This window comes from Vicia villosa, linkage group LG1 (assembly GCF_029867415.1).
Source record: "Vicia villosa cultivar HV-30 ecotype Madison, WI linkage group LG1, Vvil1.0, whole genome shotgun sequence".
NCBI lineage: Eukaryota > Viridiplantae > Streptophyta > Magnoliopsida > Fabales > Fabaceae > Vicia > Vicia villosa.
In genome coordinates, this window is record NC_081180.1 from 155,397,527 (window position 1) to 155,414,664 (window position 17,138).

Here is a 17,138-nt window from a genome sequence, read left to right on the forward strand (position 1 = left end):
TACTTTCACACACTAAACTCAAATCTCTGAATTGTTCAATCAAATCCAATTCCTTCACCATTAGTTTAGACATATGCAAGGTCTTCCTACTCAATGCATCAACAACAACGTTTGCCTTACCCGGATGGTAATTCAAACCAAAATCATAATCTTTCAGAAATTCTAACCACCTTCTCTGTCTCATATTCAACTCTTTCTGATCAAAGAGATACTTCATGCTTTTATGGTCACTGAATACTTCAAATCTCGAACCATATAAATAGTGTCGCCACAACTTCAAAACAAAAACCACAGCTGCCAACTCCAAATCATGAGTCGGATAATTCCTTTCATGCACTTTGAGTTGTCTCGACGCATAAGCGACCACTTGTTGATTCTGCATCAATACACCACCTAAACCCATCAGTGATGCGTCACAATAAACCACAAATGATTCTGTCGGATTCGGCAAAATCAAAATAGGAGCACTAGTCAACCTCCTCTTCAGCTCTTGGAATCCTTCTTCACACTTTGCATCCCAAATAAAGGCTTGTCCCTTCCTGGTCAGTTTAGTTAACGGCAATGCTAACTTTGAAAATCCTTCAATGAACTTTCTGTAATAACCTGCGAGACCAAGAAAACTACGAATCTCTGATACTGACTTCGGAGCTTCCCACTGGGATACAGCTTCTATCTTTGTAGGGTCAACAGCAATACCGTCTTTAGAAATCACATGACCAAGAAAACTGACTTCCTCTAACCAGAATTCACACTTCGACAGTTTGGCAAAAAGTTGCTTCTCTTTCAACAGCTCTAGCACAGTTCTGAGATGTTCCGCATGTCCTTCCTTATCCTTAGAATATATCAGGATATCATCTATAAACACCACCACGAACTTATCGAGATAAGGATGAAAGATCCTGGTCATATATTCCATAAAAACACCAGGCGCATTAGTAACCCCAAACGGCATTACAGAATACTCATAATGTCCATACCTCGTTCTAAAAGCAGTCTTCTGAATATCGTCATCTTTCACACGTATCTGATGATACCCAGACCTAAGATCAATCTTACTAAATACACATGCTCCAACCAATTGATCCATCAAATCATCAATCCTCGACAATGGATACCGATTCTTGATAGTAACCTTGTTCAATTGTCTGTAGTCTACACACAACCTCATTGAACCCTCTTTCTTCTTTACCAGCAATACAGGCGCACCCCACGACGAAACACTAGGACGAATAAATTTCTTCTCAAGCAATTCTTCTAACTGCTTCTTCAGTTCAACCAATTCAGACGGTGACATACGATACGGTGCCATCGACACTGGACTGGTTCCCGGAACCAAATCAATAGAAAACTCCACTTCTCTTTCCGGCGGTAATTCATTCACATCTTCTGGAAAAACTTCTGGAAATTCACACACCACAGGTAATTCGCTACCCGCCACTTTCTCCTTCACATTCATCAATGCGAACAACATAAACACTGTTGCTCCATCTCCGATGGCTTCATTCACTTGCCTAGCTGTCATTTCCAGATCATCATTACTAACCTCTTCCGGAAAAATTACCGTCTTCGTAAAGCAGTTGATATGAACACGGTTGAACTCCAACCAGTTCATTCCCAGGATTACATCGAGTTGTTTCAACGGAAGGCACACTAAGTCCATCCCGAATTCTCTACCAAAAATGTCAACCGGACAATTTAGGCATGCAGACGAAGTAGTTACTGAACCCGACGCAGGAGTGTCAATAACCATACTTCCATTTATGTCAGATATCTCAAGATTCAACCTCATAGCACAATCCAAAGAAATAAAAGAATGAGTTGCTCCAGTATCAATAATTGCAACTAAAGGTGTGCCATGAATGAAACACGTACCTTTAATCAACCTGTCCTCTGGAGTAGTCTCTGATCCAGTCAAAGCAAAAACCTTTCCTCCTGATTGGTTCTTCTTTGGCTTAGGACAATTAGGACTGATGTGACCTTCTTCTCTACAGTTGTAGCAAGTCACAACCCTCTTCTTGCAGTCAGCAGCAATATGACCCACTTGGTCACACTTGTAACACTTCTTCTGATCAACCTTGCATTCATTCCTACGATGTCCCATCTCACCACAATTGTAACATCTTATACGAGCACTGGAATCTCCCCCACTGGGTTTCTTCCAATCAACAGGCTTACCTCTACCATATGGCTTACCTCGATCCATATGTTTCTTTCCTTTTCTGTCAACCAACTCGCGAGAGTGAGATGACCTCAGCTTGATGTTATCCTCTTCAAAAATCCTGCTACAATCTACCAGATCAACAAACCTTCGGATTCTCTGGTACCTGATACCCTGCTTGATCTCATCACGCAGACCATTCTCAAGTTTAACACATTTCGAGAACTCACTGGCTTCATCATCATTGTAGTGCACATAGTACTTTGCCAGTTCCACAAACTTGGCAGCATACTCTGGCACCGACATATTGCCTTGAACCAGTGCCAAAAATTCAACTTCCTTTCTTCCCCTGACATCTTCAGGAAAATACCTCCTCAGAAATTCCCTCTTGAATACAGTCCAGGTAATTGCTGTACCACCAGCATCCAGTTCAGCTCTGGTTGACATCCACCAATCATCAGCTTCCTCAGATAACATGTGAGTGCCATATCTCACCTTGAGGTTCTCAGCACAGTCAATGACTCTAAAAATCCTCTCGATCTCCTTAAGCCATTTTTGAGCACCCTCGGGATCATGCGTGCCCTTGAACAATGGAGGATTGTTCCTCTGAAAATTCCCCAACTGTCTTTCAGCACCAATCCCAGCCCCTATAGCATTCCCTCCAAGCACACCAGCAATCATGCCCAGGGCCTCAGCGATAGCATCATCGTTTCTTCCTCCTCTTCCAGCCATTGTTCTGCATAACATAAACAATCCAGTCAGAACAAAAGTATCAACAAATAACTCGTATTAGTCGCATACACCGAAAGACTGACACTAAGACTCTGGTCACAACGACCGACTATGCTCTGATACCACTATTGTAACACCCCTCTAATAACCCGCGGCAATAACAATTATTAAATTAGAGTAACATGTAGAGAGGCATCACAATTTCATAAGTAATAAAACACACGTCGGTACATATCATGCATTCACTGAAAACGACTGAAATTATAACTCATTAAATAAAATCACGTTTTACACAGCGGAATCAAAACACAGAGTCAACATTCATCCTTAATGTATCCGACTCAACCAACAAAACCAATTAGAGTTATAATCAACTCAAAACAAACGTGTTCCCAGTGTTACATCTACCAGAGCATGACACCGACACTATAACTAAAAACCGACTTATGAGCTAATCCTCACCAAGTCGCGCCGCTATCCTCAATCTGAAAATGACAACAAGTAAGGATGAGTCTCATCACAGTTAACCAATGTTATTGCATCATAAATAATAACATATCATAGTTATATCATTCACCCAATTGTTTCATGTTCAGACAAAACATCATTCACACATCCACAGATAAACAGACAGTCATCATATAACATATGTCATCATGTTATAAACAAATCATGCACATGTATGAAACTGACACTATGCATGTGGTACCAAACATCACCAGTGGAATCATCCACCGACCGATCTATCATCATCCAGATACGGCCCTGCCAGCACCAATTCCACACAATGGGAATTCGGCCCCTCACTGAATCCTCTCATCATCTAGGATTCAGCCCATGTTTATGAATGCATGCAACATATATATAACATACTTCACCATCATACTATGAGTAGCATCATCTATACTCATCTCATCATCATCATCATCATCAAGCATGTTCATATATACATTCACATCATTCAAATACAATTAAAACATCAGTAAACCACAGAATCACATCGCAAGGTTTACACAGTCTCAAACAGTATACAAAACAGGCATACCAATCGAAAGTTAAACATCATTGAACTTTCCAGAAAAATTATAAAAACAGAAATTTGCACACACAGCGTCCAAACGCGTATCATGATGCCCATACGCATCCATACGCGTATCACTATGTCCCATACGCGTATCATACGCATTTCACCAGAACTCAAAATGGCCTAGAAACCAACCCATACGCGTATCAGCCTTGCCATACGCGTATCACCAGAATAATTTTCGTCTTTCAAAACTCCCATACGCGTATGAGCATCCTCATACGCTTTCCATACGCAAATCACCAGCACAAGTACTTTGGGACAGGGCAGCTGCGTATCATACGCGTATAGCCCCTTGGGAGTGTCCCCCATACGCGTATGACCTCATCCCATACGCGTATGGCACTGTTTCATACGCGAAACACCAGAAAAATTGCTCAGAACCTGCAACTTCGTAACAGTCCAAAACCCACTCGTTTCTACTCTTACCAGTCCACGATTTTGAGTCCAAAAACCAGAGAAACACACATCTAAACAGCATACGAATTCATCCACAACCATAGTATATGATTCCCTAACCAATTCTATTCATCATACCCTAAACCTATCAGTTATTAGGGATTAACAGTTCAATTTTAATGATGAACACATATGAATATTCAGAATATAGAATCAATGGATCAAATCATACTCCTACTCCATACTATCACCTATAATACGATAAAAGAGATTAAACTGAGAGTCTCCCCTTACCTCAGATAAAATCTTGGTTCTTGGTCTCTCCCTCTATAGTTCTCCTTCACGTTCCTCGTTCCCAATTCTGTTCTTTCACGTTCTTTCTTTTCCCCAATTCCCAATTCTAATTATTTTATGAAAAATAATATTAAATTAGTAAGGGCTTTACTACACCACACCCCCCTCTTCTTACTAATCTCACACATGGCCCAATTGCCATCAACCATCATTTTCCCATTATTTTCATAAAATCCATAATAATAATAATTATTAATCTAATATTCAAATTAAATTAAAAATTAAAATTATACGGGTGTTACAACTCCCCAATCAATGTGAGACATTGTCATGAGCCTATGATTACTGGGGGCATGTCGCCCATAGTGAACATCTCATAAAGTCCTCGCGAGGCGAATCTTTCCAAGCTTCCTGCTAACTGGGGCAAATCTATGCAAGTCCAGTTCAACATCTTGATCAATACTCAGTGGCGTGTCCTGAATCAAGTAGTAAATTACTATGATACTGGGGGCAACTTTCAAGACACCCACATCTCCCCACAGAGCCAGGTTCATAAGATCATATCCCCAAAAAGTAATCATTAAGAAGATATGGCTCCCCAACAGAGTTTACATCTTCAACACCACCGATTCTCCGACACTTTGCTCTTCTCCAACATGGCTTACTAATATCTTTCATCTGCAATCAGGGTACATCAAACTACTGATCATTCCCAAGCAGAAACCATAAATCCCCAGCTGAGCATCTTCAAGACAAGATCGGACAATAAAATCACAAGGATACAGAGATTTATTTTCTCAATCAAGACAACACAAATCATATTCACATATCACATGTCATAAACATAGTCATACAAGTGCATACATATTCATACATAATACATGAAGCATCGCGACAAGTGCGTACATAACATGCGAGGTTCTCATTTATTTTGAGAATCCCGTCACATAAACGCATTACATACATCATGACATGGCATAAAGAAAACTAACTTCACCTTTTTCAGGTTACTGCTGCAGTCAAAAATAAACATTATCTATCATCAGATCTAAGTCGATACCTTTGACGGTTCCTTAATGATCTACCTTGGGAGTTAAGTCGATACCTTTGACGGTTCCTTAATGATCTACCTTTGGAGTTAAGTCGATACCTTGGACGGTTCCTTAATGATCTACCTTTGGAGTTAAGTCGATACCTTGGACGGTTCCTTAATGATCCACCTTCAGAGTTAAGTCGATACCTTGGACGGTTCCTTAACAATCTACCCTCAGATCTAAGTCGATACCTTGGACGGTTCCTTAATGATCTACCCGTGGAATTAAGTCGATACCTTGGACGGTTCCTTAATGATCCACCTTCAGAGTTAAGTCGATACCTTGGACGGTTCCTTAACAATCTACCATCAGATCTAAGTCGATACCTTTGACGGTTCCTTATTGATCTACCTTTGGAGTTAAGTCGATACCTTGGACGGTTCCTTAACAATCTATCTTCAAGAGTTAAGTCGATACCTTGGACGGTTCCTTAACAATCTATCTTCAGATTTAAGTCGATATCTTAGACGATTCCTTAAACAACCAACTTTTCAAAAACTAAAAGTAGTTCCGTAATGATCAACGATCAAGCAACTACTTCTCAAACACTCCAAACATAACCCAATGCATGATTTACTGGATGGCATCCTCAAGCCCATCCCCGACAAAGACAAATTTCTTGGTATTCTATTCTTCAATCATCTTCCACCTTCAGATACCGACTAGCATACAAACCACTCTACATATTCAGGTTTAAGACAATTGAGCAGGGGCAGCTGTCATACCCCAAAATTTGCCCCATACATTTTCCTCATTCCCATTCAAATCAGTACATAAAGCTCATAGATACTTTCTCCCAAACAAAGGCTCTGAACTAGGGTTTGGGACATTCAAAGGAAAAATCACTGAATCAATGGCTCCAAAGTGTCTCATATGGCTCAAAACATCTCACATCATCCCTATGACAAGTATCAAGTCTCATTTCAAAGAATTGGTCACTCAAAAGTTCAGAAAGTCAACAGTCGACTAGGTTAACCTAAAAGTCAACTGTGGCCAAAACAAAGTCAAAACTCCTGATTTTTTGTCAAGATCCTCATATTGAAGTATCATTCACCATTTGATCAAGAATTGATCATGGCTCATCAAGAAAAGATCAAAAAATCAACAAATCAAAAAGTTTCTAAATTAGGGTTTTGTATAGGAAAAGTCAACTAAACTTTGACCAGTCATAACTCTCACATGGAACATCCAAAATTTTCCATCCAAAGCTCATTTTGAAGGAAATTTGATTCTCTAAAAAATTGTGTCTCACATGCCAAGTCTAAAAATGCTTCATTTGAGAGATATGGACCAAAACATTATAGGTCCTTTTCAAAAGTCAACAAAAAGATACTTTTTTCAAAAGGACATAAAATGAGAATGGAAAATGATTTTGATATGAGACCAAAGACACTGGTTAGAGGACTCTCTAAAGTTTCTAAAAAGTCCTAGAACACCTCCATATCCCAAAAATTGAGAGAGATAGGCCTTGTCAAAGTTGGACTATTTTGGAGGGAAAATGTAAAGAAACTTGAAAATTTTTGCTAATGGGCCCAAATTCTTTTTATCCAATCTTGATTCTCAAGTCATCTAGAAGCTATAATCAAGAGGCCACGAATTTTTGATTAAAAATTTGATTTTATGTGAATTAATATTCAATTAAATCATGATTTAATCAAATATTTAAAAATAAAATAATAAAGGATTGGATTTGATTCAATTTTAATCAAATATAATCATTCAAATGTACCATTATTGATAAATTTTCGTGAGAGTGGTAATTGGAAAGAGAATGAGTAAAATTGAATCAAATTTAGAAAGATTCAATCAAGCTCCTAATCAAATCTCAATCTCCTTCAAAACAAATATCCCATTCAATTTTGTTAACCTAATTCCCCTCTTATAAAGTCCAGGACGATTCAGAAGGGAGGGGTTCACAATTTCTGCAGCAAAAAAAAACCAAATTCGAGCACTCAAAATCAAGAAAAGTGGAGTTTTCGTTCTTGAAGATTGGCATCAAATCAAGAGGTTGTGACGATCCAAACGCATCCCTGGGCATTCTCTGAAGTTGTTTGAATCAATTCCAAAGTCCTGAGCGCCCAGAATCATTCACCATAAGCCTCGGTTTGCACCTTTTAATTTTTTTTTTCGATTGCTCCATATCATGATGCATAAACATCATTTAAGTTCATATTCTTGCTTATGATAATGTTTATAGTAATTCTGGGTGGTCAATTGAGTGATTCCGTACCTATATCATGTGTTGCCATTATCGAGTTCTAGGGCTTTCGAATTAGGGTTTCTTTATGCAGGTCGAATCACAGCAAATCAGAGATATCATGGAGGTCGTGAGGTCCATACGAACCTAACCATGTCTTCAGTTTTTATTTATATGCTGGTATGAGGGTTTTTGCAATTGCAGGTTGGGTAGCTACGAAACCCTCGTAGGAAATTCGTAGCAAAAATATGGTAATGGTACGCAGGTTTTGTGAAGAAGATGATGTGTTGTCACAAGGCCATTGGTTCGTTTGAAAATTGGCGCTTCTTTTTCTTTTAATGCTGGTTGTTTATATATTATTAAATGAAGGCGTGTGTTAATCAGCGAGAAACCATTGGCCTAGTGGTAAGAAGGCGCGTCCAAGAGGCGTTTGAGGTGAGAAACGCCAGTTCGATCCTCCACAGGGTCATATATTTTGCTTATTTTTCCATGTTAAGTCTGGCTTACAGATCCGGTGTGTGCGATCCACAAGAGTCCACCATACACCTTCAGCCACCAGCCTTCAGATCCTGTCAAATTCAAATCCAACGCACCAGATTGGAGGGTGCATACCATGGATCCCACGCCTGCCACACAGAATCGTACCAGCTAAGTCCTTCAATTTTTTTTTTTTTATTATTTTCAATTGCATAATTTCTATTTTCTTTTCTATTTAATTATATTTATATATATTTTGTTTTGTTTAATTTTTTGTCTTTTCCTAGTAAGATTATTTTATTTTTTTGTCTAAAAATCTTTTTATAATAATAATTATTTTATTTATTATATTTTCTTTTAATTATTTATTTAAACCTTAAAAAATCATAACTATTTTATTTTATTCTAAACAATTCATAAAGATCCAGGAAAATTCATAAAAAATGTATTCGCATTCGATTTTATTTTTTTTATCTCGATTTAATTAATTAGGTCGCGAGACCAATAATTAATTAAATCGTGTGCATTTTCTTATTTAAATTCGTACCCTAATCAGGGTCTACGAAGATCATGCCCTACACTGAATGTTTTTTATTTATGTCTTTTCAGGGTTATCAACATGGTTCCTTCCGACAACGCGCCCGATCAAGACTAAAGCTAAGTACCCTATTTAATTTAAAGTCTATTTTGTTTCCTTTTAAAAATCAGGGTTTGTCTTGCCTTCACTTCTCTTCTGCCTTTTCCTTTTTTCAGGGTTGACCCCGAGGCTTCCCGCCAACTATATCAGATCAAATTCGAAGCTAAGTGCCTATTTACTTTATTTATTATAATTTCTTCTTATCTCTCTATTTTTAGGGTTAGCAACATTCGCCTCCGAACCGATAATGCACTCACCCTTTGTTCTCTATTTATTCTTTCTTTTTTCAATTTTTAGGGTTTGTCGACTGCCAAAGCTACGAGTACTGGTAACCCTAAACCCTGATATTTCTTGTCTTTTATTACTTATGCCAAACCCTATTAGGGATCCGCTGGTTTCATTGTCCCCTTTCCCATATTGCTATTGTTATTGCTTTATATTAAACTGCGTGGTTAGTAATTTAGGGAGTGCAACCTTGAATTGAATTAGCCTCACTAATTACAAGATAATTTAATCGAATTAATCACGTGATTGTTGCACACACACACGCTTTTGGGGTAACCTCTCTGTTGCCTTGTTGCCTGTTGCCTGTTGCCTGTTGCCTTTGTGTTTTTTTGCAGAATAAGCCATGTCCCTCGAATATGAGGATACCTCAGCCGTGTTGCCTCGATAAATAAAGGTCATACGACCCTAATGATGTTGCCTTCGATACACTATATGACCTCGACCCTCGGAAGTTGCCTACGAAAAAGGCTGAGGTATCCTCTGGTTGCATACGAATAAGGCTATTCTGGTCCTTCCCTTAGACTACCTGCCTCTCCATGGCATGGGTCAGTCTTTGGCGAACGACAACGCGATGACCCTTCAAACTCCAAATGAAAGGCTTCCTGCCCCCTTATGGCAAGGATAGACCCTTTCACACTGAAAGGCTAAAAGACTGAATTTCAAAATATAAGGTAAATTGCCCTTAAATTGCTTTGCCTTGCTCTGAAACATTTTCAAATATTCTTTCTCAAAATTCTTCAATATGGCTACGCTCATTTACGAGCTAAAGTCAGTATTCACTTCTTCTACATTTCTGAAAACAAAGAGCAAAGCAATTAAGAGCCCATGGAAAACCATGGATGCAAAGGGTGCCTTACACCTTCCCTTTGCATAATTACCCCCCGAATTCAGTTTTCTTTTTAAAGGTTTTTTCTGTTCTTTTAGCCTTTCTAATATTTGGATAAAATAAAAGTCGGTGGCTGTGGTGGTCGTTTTCTTTACCTCCCCGTTTCACTTGGGAGGACGGCACGCTAAACCCTTCACGCGAAATTTGGAAGGAGAATGCGCCCGTGGTGGGATGAATTTTGTTTCAGTTCTTCCTACAATATCACACGAACTTTCTTATTGGTCCTACGAGTAGAAAAGGGGAAAAAAGATCTCAACTAAACCCTAGGAGTTTGCTAAGTGTGGGGATTTCACCTAGACGAGAAATTCTGGAGTCCGGGAGGTCGGTTATACATAGGGAAGTGTTTAAACACCCTATATATCTGTAGTACTCTACAGGAACCTTCTCTGTGTCATTTGTGATTGTGTTTGCTGCTAATGATTGGGAAAGTTTCTCCTTTGTGTTAGGAGAAGGAATTGATTTGATTTGAAAAGACAGACAGACAGACTGACTGACTATTTTTGGTATTTTATTAGCTCGCTGAGATTCCTTGTGAACCTCATGCCTACATATCCCTAGTGGAAGTCAGAGCTTAATGTAGTTCGGGGAACTAACTAGGGAAATTAATTGTTTTTTTTTTGTGCCTTGCTTGAAGCTCAAGGTTGAAGCTTGGAATTAAATCTCTGTTTACAGTAAAGAGACATGAAATCATCTTTACAGAGAGGTATTTGTACTATTCTACCACAAACATTTAAAGGAGTGACAGAATAACTGGATTCATTTCATTCAAGAGGGGAGTCTACTTGGTTGATCAAGTATGACAGCCATCGTGCCTCTAAAATGAAAGAAAGATGCTCATCCAAATTAGGGAAAGTGTACAAGTCTGGGGATGTGCCAGAGCATGTATTTCAGAGTCCTAAATGGGAGACTTTGATTGAAATTGAAATTGAAATGTTTGTTTGTTTCAATGTGGTAGAGTAGTAAAAATATCTCTCTATAGAGATAAGCTATGTCTATCTACTGTATAAAAGATTTGACTTTAGCTGGCTTGTATGAGGCCCAAGCTTGAGGCTTTTTGATTGATTAATTAATATTATTGACTCTGGGAGATGACTCCACTGGGAATTAATTACAGGGTATTTTTGTGTTCTGTACAAAGCCCAGAATTGAGGCTGACTCTTATTTAGGGATACTCTATTTGTGTGCCTTGTACAAAGCCCAAGGTTGTGGCTAACTGTTGAGGATAATTGAATGAATGACTCTATTTTATGTGCCTTGTACAAAGCCCAAGGTTGTGGCTAACTCTAGCTAGGGAAAACATTATTTTCTGCCTTGTACAAAGCCCAAGGTTGTGGCAGACTCTTAAATAAATGAATTGAGTATGGATGACTCTAAGGGGAAAAGATCCTAGGTGTTAGGAATCTTTGACACATGAAAGTATGGTTTATCTGCCTTGTACAAAGCCCAAGGTTGTGGCTACTGAATGATGAAGGACTCACTGGGGAGACTCTATTATCTGCCTTGTACAATGCCCAAGGTTGAGGCTGACTCTTGACAGGGGAGTTTTATTGTTTGGGTGCCTTGTATGAAGCCCAAGGTTGAGGCTAACTGTTTTTGTTGGTTTTGACTCTACTGAGGAGATTTTATTTATTAAAAGACTGTTTTTCTTTGGAAGCTAACCCTTTCCAGGGATTTTGACTCAGCTAGTGAATTTGTCTGTTAAAAGACTGACTTTATCATGTTTTTTTGGAGGCTGACCCTTTCCAGGGGTTTTGACTCTTTTGGGGAAATTATCTCCTAAGAGAAATGAATCTTTATTTTTTTGACATTTTTATTAATTGACTTTGGAGGCTAACCCTTTCCAGGGGTTTATATTAAAAATGAAAGAATGTGTGGAAGCTAACCCTTTCCAGGGATTTATTGAAATGGAGGTTGATTTTAATTGACTTTGGAGGCTAACCCTTTCCAGGGGTTTTGTTGAAAATGAATGGCAGAAAGATTATCTAATGGAGACTTCTTGTTTAAAGCCCAAGATGAAGGCTGACTCAATGCTGAGGATGACCCAAAGCATGGATCCTAGACTCTGCTAAGGAAGATTGATGAAGATAAGGGTGACAGAGACTGTCCATGTCTCTCATTCCAAAAGGTGTGCTCAATGCAAAATTGAGACAAACTTAGCTTGTTTAAAGTCTGGTTTAAAGTCTGGTTTAAATTGGAAGAAACTCACCAGGGTAGGCTAAAAGGTGGCTAAAGACCTGTTCCTATGTTTATAAGAAACCTGATGGGTCCTTGTATACAAGCTCAAGAGGAAGCTGGAAATGCTTTTAAGAAGCCTGTGGGTCCTTGTACAAAGCCCAAGAGGAGGCTAATCGAGGGTCCTTGTTATAGCACAAGAGAAAGCTATGTGGTTTTGAACTTATTTTGGCTCTAAGCAAATGGGTAAGAGGTTTCACCGGGAATAATTCCTCTTTGGGTGGATGTGTCCTATTTATTTGGATTCTAAGGTTTTTGCCAAGATGTTTCACCGGGAATAATTCATCTTGGGGGTTTGAACTACAGATCTCTAATTAGGAAAGAGCCTTCACCGGGAAGACATTCTCAATCCTAGGCCATATTCCTATAATATATATATAGTTTAACTGTCCTAAGGTTTATACTCAAACGTAGTTCTAAACTAATATATGCACAATTTATATTTGACAGTAATTTAAATAAAGACTGTAAATTGAAAGCTTGTAAAGCCTAACCTGGATGGAGTGGAGGCCATTGAAGAAGTGATAACACGATTTTATATCGTATATTTAGCCTAAAATCCATAGATATTTATAGCATTTTCCGTTTATTATGTTAATTTATTATGATATTACGCGTGTATTTGCTTTGTTTCAGGTTTTACACTTCAATTACGACTATTTGCGAAAAGGAAAGAAAATCGAGCTTAAATGACCAATATCTATGCTTAAAAGACGAAAAGGGGTGCTGAAACGAAAGAGGGGTGCAATTAGGACCCAAAAGGCCCAAAAGAGCAATCAAGCCCACGAAGGAAAGCAGCCCAGGCCACACTAGTAAGCAGAGACGCACGTCTCTGCCACCTCAGCAAAGGGGAGACGCACGTCTCCACCTCCCTAAAAGATCTCCACTTGAGACGCACGTCTCAAGTCAATCAGCTGCCTCCCTGAAGAATCGGAGACGCACGTCTCCACGTCCTGGTCTGCAAAAAGCTCCCCTTTTCACGCAAAGCAACTGCATACCTCCTCCTATAAATAGGACCTGTCACTTCACTTCAATCAGTCCGATTTCCTGCCAACGAAGTGCTGCCGAAATTGTACCGCGAACTGCTTTTCCTTATTCTGCTTTCATTTAACCGTCTATTTTCTCACAACGATTTCTACACTGGAAATTGTTGTGAACTTTTCATAGATCTAGCCTTACGTTAGGTTTATCGCTTTATTTTCCTTGTTTTTATTTTCTGCCATTTAAATTCCGAAGAACGATCCAGCCAACCTGTGGTGGAAGTTCGAGTACTTCAAGATTCAATTCAATCCAGATTTATTTTAATTCAGGTTTTTTATTTACCGCCTTATTTATATTATTTATTTGCATGATATATTATATGCCATTTAATATGCTTATTATTATGAACCGAACCGATTTATGCATGTTTAATCGTATTGATATGTCTGGCTAAAATATTAAAGGTGTCGGTATGTAGAGTAAGTTAATCGTAGGGATCCGAAATAAATTGGCTTAAATTATGTTTTATTAATTATCACTTATTTTTGGTTTATATGTCTAGTTTGATTAGTAAGTCTTAAAACCAATAGAGCGAAAGTTTGAGGGATTAGGACGGTCAAAGGTTAAAATCAATAGAGCGAAAGTTTGAGATCTTTAACTGGATAGTAGACATAGGACATTAGTTTTAAGGATGGCGAAAGCGTATTAAAACTAATTGGAACTTATTTATTTTCAAAAATTGTTTTTACACTCGAGCGGGATGGCGAAAGCGTACGTTAGGGATATTAGCATGTTCCGAGTCAACAGAGCGAAAGTTTGAGATTAGGAGATTTAAATAGATAACGACCTCGTAAAATAGGCATTTTATTAATTACATTGTTTCCAAAAAGCTCTTCTAAAATCTAATGGGATGGCGAAAGCGTACATTAGGATTAGGATAGTAGTCTGACTCAACAGAGCGAAAGTTTGAGACGAGGATTTTTAACCAATTGCAATTAGTAAAGATTTTTAATTTAATTATGCAAAAGCCAATGGACCTTCGGATTACCTTTTGTTAAACGAAATACATACTGATACCTGTCTTTTATTATTATTCTTTATTCTCTCACAATCACTTTCCCTTAGGAACAATCGAAATTTTAGTACTCCTAGCTTTACATAGTAACCTTAGATAACGGTAGATCGATTCATAGTCCCTGTGGATTCGATATCTTTTAAAACTACACGACACGACTGTGCACTTGCAGTTATCAGATTTATAGACACGTAAAGTCGCGATCAAGTTTTTGGCGCCGTTGCCGGGGACTATTTAAGTCGATATCGTAACTCACTGTTACACCGTAGAGACTAGGAAAATTCTTCCCTTTCTTTTTGAACGATTGTATGCCAAATACTCGTTCACAAGGAGGAGACTTAATACAACGAATTAACGAGATCGAACGTTTCATTAACGTTAAACGTCGAGCTCGCAACCTTCCCGAAGTAGCAGAAATTCCGATTAATCAGGAATTGATTTTTACTGATCAAATCAATCAAATCACCCCGAAGTTAGAGATGGCTGCTATTCGTCCTCTTAGAGACTATGCCGCTCCTTCGCGCGCTGAACCGCATTCAAGTATCGCACCACCTGCGATTGAAGCGAACAATTTCGAGCTGAAACCTTCGCTGGTCCAAGCTGTTCAACAGAATCAATTCTCTGGAAGCCCTGTAGACGACCCCAATCTCCATTTATCTGTGTTTGTGCAATACGCCGACACTATCAAAGCCAACAACGTTAGTTCCGAAGCTATTCGATTACGCCTTTTTCCTTTCTCCTTGAGAGATAGAGCGAGAGCGTGGCTTCAATCCCTGCCTTCCAATTCCATAACTACGTGGGACGAATTGAAGAGAGTATTCTTAGCAAGATACTTTCCGCCTAGCAAAACTGCTATGCTTAGAGGTCAAATCAACGGATTTACCCAGAAAGATAACGAATCGCTTTTCGAAGCTTGGGAACGTTACAAGGACATGCTTAGAATATGCCCTCATCATGGACTCGAACCATGGCTGATCATCCATACCTTTTATGGTGGTCTCTTATATAACACTAAAATGACTATAGATGCCGCTGCTGGCGGAGCATTAATGGACAAACCCCATGATGAAGCATACAAACTCATAGAGAACATGGCACAAAACCATTACCAATGGGGAGGAGAACGCGCCGCTCTAGAGAAAGCCCAAACCAAAGGAGGAATGTACGAAATTAGTGGTATAGACCGTGTTAACGCTAAAGTAGACGCTTTAACTCAAAAGATCGAGAATTTGACCATCACTCCTTCAGCCACCGCTGCCGCTGTAGCACCTAACTGCGAGATTTGTGGATTGACTGGGCATGTAGTTGCTGAATGCCAACTCTTGACTGGAGTCCCATCTGATCAAGTAAATTACGCTCAAGGAAACCCTTATTCTAACACGTACAACCCTGGATGGAAAAACCACCCGAACTTTTCTTATAAGAACAACAATGCGTTGTACGCGCCTGGACAAGCACCTGCTGTACCACCTGGCTACCAAAAAGCGCCTGTAGCTGCTCAAAACACCCCTAGGAAGTCAAACCTAGAAATCATGATGGAGAACTTCATAGCTTCCCAACAACAAACCAATAAAGACTTCCTGAATCAAAACATCCACAATAGCGAGCAACTAAAACAACTATCGAACAAAGTAGATGCTTTAGCTACGCATAACAAAATGTTAGAAACTCAAATCTCACAAGTAGCTCAACAACAAGCACCTACTGCTGCCCCTGCTGGCACGTTTCCTGCTCAACCACAACCTAATCCTAAAGGACATGCGAACGCGATAACACTACGAAGTGGAACTAATTACGATGGACCCATAGATCCTAGAACCCAAAACGTACCCATGTCACAACAAGAGCCAAAGGAAACCCAAAAGAAAACAACCGACGAACAAACTGCTAAGACTGATGAGAACAATAACGAAGTGGAACCCGAAAAAGAGAAACCTTATGTTCCACCACCACCTTACAAGCCACCAATTCCTTACCCTCAAAGATTAGCCAAATCAAAAACCGAAGCGCAATTTAAAAGATTTGTAGAACTTCTGAAGCAATTAAACATAACCATACCATTCACAGAAGCCATAACTGAGATGCCTTCGTACGCTAAGTTCTTAAAAGAAATCTTATCAAACAAAAAGAAACTCGAGGATAACGAAACTATAACGCTTACCGCTGAATGTAGCGCTATCATCCAAAACAACATGCCTCCAAAACTGAAAGACCCTGGTAGTTTCTCTATACCCTGCGTAATTGGAAAAACCATCATAGAGAAAGCCTTGTGCGATTTAGGAGCTAGTGTTAGTTTGATGCCTCTTTCGACCTGTAAGAAACTCAATCTAGGTGAGCTTAAAGCAACAAGAATGTCTCTTCAACTAGCAGACCGTTCAGTCAAATATCCTGTAGGAATGTTAGAGAATATCCCTGTTCGTGTAGGTCAATTCTACATCCCGACTGACTTCATCATTATGGATATCCAAGAAGATTCTAACATCCCGATCATTTTAGGAAGACCATTTTTAGCGACCGCTGGTGCAATTATAGATGTAAAGCGAGGAAAGCTTACTTTCGAAGTAGGAGAAGAGAAAATAGAATTTATCCTTTCCCAATTCCTAAAAG

At 39.1% G+C, this 17,138-nt stretch overlaps 1 non-coding gene across 1 annotated transcript; it reads right to left on the reverse strand.

The window, feature by feature from the left end:
* Positions 1-15,385: 15,385 nt before the first annotated feature.
* On the reverse strand, positions 15,386-15,492 carry LOC131645366 (small nucleolar RNA R71). The gene has a single exon (XR_009296994.1). It is a non-coding gene; the product is annotated as a small nucleolar RNA R71 (small nucleolar RNA).
* Between the last annotated feature and the right edge of the window lie 1,646 nt (positions 15,493-17,138).